The sequence below is a fragment of the Hemicordylus capensis genome, chromosome 7 (assembly GCF_027244095.1).
Source record: "Hemicordylus capensis ecotype Gifberg chromosome 7, rHemCap1.1.pri, whole genome shotgun sequence".
Taxonomy (NCBI): Eukaryota; Metazoa; Chordata; class Lepidosauria; order Squamata; family Cordylidae; genus Hemicordylus; species Hemicordylus capensis.
Genome location: NC_069663.1, coordinates 14,051,672 through 14,058,103, shown reverse-complemented (window position 1 = coordinate 14,058,103; position 6,432 = coordinate 14,051,672).

Sequence of the window (6,432 nt, the reverse complement as noted above, 5' to 3'; positions counted from 1 at the left end):
AACTTACTTATGTGGGAGTTGTTGGCCTGCTATTGTCTTATCAGATCTGGTCCTTGATGTCAAGCAAGCAGCATATATGTCTGTTTCTGTTACAAGCCAGTTGTTTGTAATCGTAGATCTGGTTTAGATCATGGTAGTCCATGAGCCTGGCCCACACATTTTGGTCATTGGTACCATCTCAGGGGGACATAGGAAGCTGCCTTATACTGAGTCAGACCATTGGTCCATCTAGCTCAGTATTGTGTCTACACAGACTGGCAGCGGCTTTTCCAAGGCTGCAGGCAGGAGTCTCTCTCAGTGCAATCTTGAAGATGCCAGGGAGGGAGCTTGGAACCTTCTGTGTGCAAGTATGCAGGTGCTCTTCCCAGAGAGGCCCCATCCCCTAACTGCTCACACTGTTTCCCATTCAAATGCAAACCAAAGTGGACTCTGCTCAGCAAATGAGACAATTCAAGCTTGCTACCGCAAGACCAGTGATTTTTGACATCATCAATCCCCCTAGAGATGGAGAATAGGAGATGGCATTGTTGCAGGTTTTGCATCTCTAGTGGTGAAGACAATATCAAAAATCACAATGAACATTCGTACTGACCACCCCAGCTGGCTTGCACTATGGTAAGGATCTTTGATCTTGACTGACTTTTGTTGAGGTGTTGCTGCTGCACACGCAAGTAACTTTGCTGGTAAAATCTGTCCCAAGTACGAGCCTGGTGTGCCTGAGGTTCACTGCCATCTTATCATATCTGGGTAAAGGTGACATGTGAAGCAATGCTAGAGACTTCCTGGAGAATTAGTTTAAGGGTGTATCTGCTTAGGTGAGTTGGAAGAGGAGACAAAGGACAAGGAAACGTGATCAGGACTGAAATGATGCAGTAGAAACATGGTGTACTCTGGACTTGCTGAGACCAGGGTTTCAGTTTAGCAAAAGGAGATACTGAGTTGCTGCTCATGTCTCTGCTTTAGTACTACTATGGCTTCTTCCAGGTTCCCGTCTATAGACAGCAACATTTCCTCTTTTCCTCAAATGACCAAAAACATGCAGTACTTCGGCAGGCACTCAAGTGAATAGCTTAAAAACACCCCAGATAATATGTGCAAGGTTTCTTTGTAAAATACTGCATCTAATCAGATCAAAAGCAACTCTGGTCCTAAGCATAGCACTAGGGATGTCCGCGGAACTGGCTGGCCCAGTTCGTTCTGGCACCCCCTCGAACCCGCCCCCCCGGTTCGGGCAGGTTCACGATCTTAAAATTCTTTAATTTTTTTTTAAAAAATTTTTTTACCTTGTACTCACCTTGGGGGACTTCCTGGAGGCAGCGGGGTGTGTGTCCGTGTCCGCGGAGGTTTCCCCTCCCCCCACCGGCCTTCGAAATCACCCCCTCGCCCAGTTCGGGTGCTCTTTGGGCGTTTTTCCGCCTCGGCCAGGTGGCCGTGTTGGGGACTGGGTGCCTGCGCACATGTCGGGTTACACAGAGGCCATGTGCGCAGGTGCTCAGCTCCCAACATGGCCTCTAGGTGAAGGCCGAAAACCGGCCGAAGAGTGCCCGAACTGGGCGAAGGGGTGATTTCAAAAGCTGACGAGGGGAGGGGGAACCTCCATGGACCCCATTGTTGCCTCCAGGAACTCCCCTGAGGGGAGTACAAGGTTAAAAACAATTTAAAAATAGAAGAATTTTAAGATCACGAGCGCCCCGAACTTCATGGTATGTTTATGTGTTTCAGTCTGAGTCCAGACCGAACTGGCAGCAGGGTTCGGTTTGACTGCAAACTGAACCCAACCCCTGAATGGTTCGCACATCCCTACATAGCACCAAAACAAAATCTGTTGTTATGCTGTAGAGCCTTGTTAAATAAACACCTGGCACTTGAAAAGAGATGAGCTTTGACCCACAGCCCCCTTGAGTTAACGTGTTTCACATGTGGGGTGCCACCACTGAAAAGGCCTCTCTCTATCATGCCTCTTACCCATCTTGCTAACTGAGCAAAGAGACAACTTTTAAAGTGGTGATCCTTATATTTATCAGGGGGAGAGCAACTGGACCTATCCAGCCCTAGTTAGGGGTGTGCACAATACCAGTTCGAACTAGTCAAGAACTGAACCAGCCATGTTCAGTTTTGTGCCCCTGAACAAACTCCCCGGCTTGGCTTGAATTTGAGCCAGTTCAGGGGACCTAAAGTGTCTTTTTTTAAAAAATCACAGCTGGGTCCAGTGGCCTTGGGAGGTGCTGCCGCAGCTGTTGAAAGCTCTCTGCCATTTCTCTCTACCCCTGCCGACCTTCCCCCGGACTTCTAAGGGCTGTTTTGGCCCGTTTTGGAGGCCACATGTCTGGTGGCCTCCAAAAACGGTTGCCGCCATCAGAGAAAGGGCCGGAACGCCCCCCAAACAGGCTGAAACAGAAGAATAGGGGGAGGCCAGTGGGGGAGAAAAACGGCGGAGGCTTCCCTGCGGCTGTGGCAGCATCCCCAAGGCCGCTGGATGTGGCCGTGAGGTTTTTTTAAATTTAAAACCTCCCAGCCGGCCTGGGGAGGTGCAGCTTTGAGCCGAGCCAGTCCCTGTCTGGCTTGAGGGTGAACTGGTTCACTCTCAATAGAGCCCCAGCACAGCATCCCTCCACTGGCTGTTGCTGCTATCTGCCTCGTCTTTCCTTTTAGATAGTGAACCCTTTGGGGACAGGAGACCATCTTATTTATGTACTGTCTTTAAATGTAAACTCCTTTGAGAACTTTGGTTGAAGAGCGGTATATAAATATTCATAGTAGAAGGCAAGAGGAATTGAAGGACCTCTGATGACTTCAATATTCAGACAGGCTAATGGTGCAAGAAGACGGTTCTGCATTGCACCTCCTTCCCCCCATCCCGCTCCCTTCAACAAAGATATAGTAAGAGGAAACAGCCTTATACCGAGTCAGGCCCTTGGTCCATCTAGCTCAGTATCATCTACACAGTGGCTTCTCCAAGGGTTCAGGCAGAAGTCTTTCCCAGCTCTACCTGAAGATGCTAGGGAATGAAATGGGGTCTTCTGCATGTGAACGTGCAGAATGCTCTTCCACTGAGCTATGGCCCCATCCCCCAAGGAGAGCATCTCAGAACACTTGCATGTAGTCACCCATCCAAATTCAAACCAAGGTGCCCCTTGGGTTTAGCAGCCAACAATTCATGCTTGCTAACACAAGACCATGTGTATCCTTAATGGCACAGGGGGGAAATGACTAGCAAGCCAGAGGTGGCCTGTTCAAGTCCCTGCTGGTATGTTTCCCAGACTATGGGAAATACCTATATCAGGCAACAGCTATATAGGAAGATGCTGAAAGGCATCGTCTCATCCTGTGCGGGAGATGGCATTCCTGTATTCGACCAAAAGAAAACCACAGGGCTCTGTGGTCGCCAGGAGTCAACATCGACTCAACGGCACACTTTACCTTTACCGCAAGACCAGCAATCCTCCCAAATGAGCCTTCTACATAAAGGACATTAGAATAAAAACATGCTTGCCATGTGATACCTACACTGCACTCTTGGTCGTCTTCTTTGAGAGAGCAAAAGCCTACTTTTATTACAAATATTCACCTACTGTTTTTCAACAAAAGTTCCCAAAGCTGTTGACACAGAAAAATAATTAAGCTGGTTCCCTGTCCCAAAAGGAGACTCAGTCTTAAAAGAAACCGAAGGGGAACACCAGCAACAGCCACTGGAGGGATGTTGTGCTGGGGTTGGATAAGACCAGTTCTTCCCCTGCTAAACACAGATGATTGCCACTTTAAAAGGTGTCTCTGTTTAGTTAGTAGGGCTACTAGTAGCTGACAAAAAATAAATTGTATTAGGCTAATGCTGGGCTAATATGTAATAGATGTCCTGTTTTTAAAAGTAGAAGGAATAGAAAAGGGTTGTGTCAGGTTTTTCTGTACTGTGTGTGTATTTGAGGGTGCTTCACAAAAGGATGCAAAGGTGCACGAAGACCAAAATCATTTTGAGTTGTATTCCTGTCTTGTTTATATAGATAGCCCACACTCCACTTTCCTTTGTCCCATTGTACCTTTCTCTCTCTCAGTATTCAGTCTTGTTGCCAAGTTTCCTTTTTAGCTACATGCATATAAGAACAGCCTATCTAGTCCAACATCCAAGGCCTATCTAGAACACCCTAGGCCCATCTAGTCCAGCATCCTGTTTCACAAAGTGGGCCACCAGATGCTTCTGGGGAGCCCACAGCACACTGAATGTCATGGCCACCCATGTCTTGAAGCCATTTAGTGCATGAACCAGCTGGGGTGGTCACTACCATCTGGGGAAGATGAAGGCTCATTGTGATTTTTGACAAGGCCTACACACCCAGAGATGTTAAATAGGTGATTGCATTTGCAAGACTTTCAGCAATGTGTGCTGTTATACTTTTACTGTCCTGACCAGCAAGCTTGCAACAGCCAAATTTGCAACGGTGTTTTAAAAGCTTTTAAAACCACAACCTTTTATTGATGATGTTAGAGGAATGAAAATGGGCAGGAATGTCCCCCAGAGAGTACTCCATGGAGAGTACAACAGTTTGTTCATTGTTACCATTACCCTGACCCTCATCTCTTTCCTCTGTGCAAAAATAATTACCCTAATCATTTGAGGGTAGGGTTAAAGAAGGGATGATTACATACAGAAAGCTGTAATTGAAGCAATGCTGTCACCTATTTTCCATCTCTAGTGGAGTAGACGTTGCCAAAAATCACTATGAGTATTCATTGCTTGTGATGATACTGATGTAAGCTTGGCTCATGGACTCAATTGCACCTTTTTATGAAGAGCTTCTCCCCTTCACTTGCTGCTTCAGAGTACTAAAGAGGTAACTTGTGCTGAGATGTCTCAGACAGACTGATATCACAAGGGAAGTGGTAACAAAAAATCGGTATTGCATGACGTCAAACGGTGTGGTCCTTTCAAATTATTTGAGTGGTTTGAAATGGGCTTTGCCTCCTGTGGAATCTTTGAGTTACAGGGGGAAACCTCTGGGGTTGTGTTCCATGCAATTTGTGTGTAGACATTCTTAATTACCTTTCCAGCATGAGGCAGGCCATAACTGCACAACTGACTGACAACTCATGAATTGCATGTGGCATCAAAATGCTTTTCGCTTGACTTTTGCCAACAGACTCTCTGAGGTAGGAGAACTGGTCTTGAGGGAGTGAGCATGGATTGTCCTCTTTGCCAAGCAGGGTCTGCCCTGGTTTGCATTTGGATGGGTGACTACATGCAAGCACTGCAAGATATTCCCTTAGGGCAGGGCTGCAAAACTTCAGCTCCCCTCCCCCCACAGGTGTTGCTGGACTACAACTCACATCATTCCTTACTCTTGGCCACTGTGGCTGGGGATGATGGGAATTGCAATCCCACAACAGCTGGAGGGCCAAAGTTGTGCAGCCCTGCCTTAGGGGATGGGGCCATCACTCAATGGAAGAGCACCTGCTTGCTTGAAGGTCCCAGGTCACTCCTTGGCATCTCCAGGTAGGGCTGGGAGAGTGTCTTTAATGCAGAAATAAAGTAAAGTTGTGCCATCGAGTTGGTGTCAACTCCTGGCAACCAAAAAGCCCTGCAGTTGTCTTTGGTAGAATACAGGAGGGGTTTACCATTGCCTCCTCCCGTGCAGCATGAGATGATGCCTTTTAGCATCTTCCTATATTGCTGCTGCCCAATACAGGTGTTTAACCTCTGGCTTGCTAGTGAAGTCATTTCCCCGCTGCACCATTATGTGGCTCTTAATGCAGAAATACTTGGGGTTGTTAAAAAAAAGTTAAAAACTTTTTTTAAAAAAAAATCTGAGATTACTGCCTCCTCTTTACGAGCAACCTAACAGGCACAGCTTGGAAACCAGGTAAGTCCAAAATAATCAAGTAGCTGCCCCCCTCTCTCTAATCCTTCAATCAGGTTTTGTTTGCTGACGCTGTTGGTTGGTTATCTTGTGTGTTAAACTTTGGTGATAGATAGTCGTATTGGAAGGAGAGATCTTCAGCATAAATTCTTTGGTCAGCCTGCAACCTTGGAGAGCTGCTGCCAGTCTGTGTAGACAATACTAAGCTCGATGGACCAAGGGTCTGACTCTGTATAAGGAAGCTTCCTATCTTCCTACTCTCTTGAAGATTTTGCAAACATGTCCTTGAATTAGAATATGTGTATTTATCATTGTTTATCCATGCACTGGCTACCGTTCTGACTAAATTACTCAACAGAAGTCCTATTAAAATTAGGTAGTCTTCCAGACTAGGGTAATTCCTATTGAGTAATTTAATCTGGATCTCAGCTGCAGTCTCTGCTTCTGAAACAGAGATTCCTTGCAAGAGTTGTGCATCATGATTGTGGACTCCTTGTGTTACTTATGTCATTTTGGTAGGGAGCTGGAAACCATGTTGAAGATCAGAATCCAAGACCAAGAGACAGCCTAACATGATCAGGGT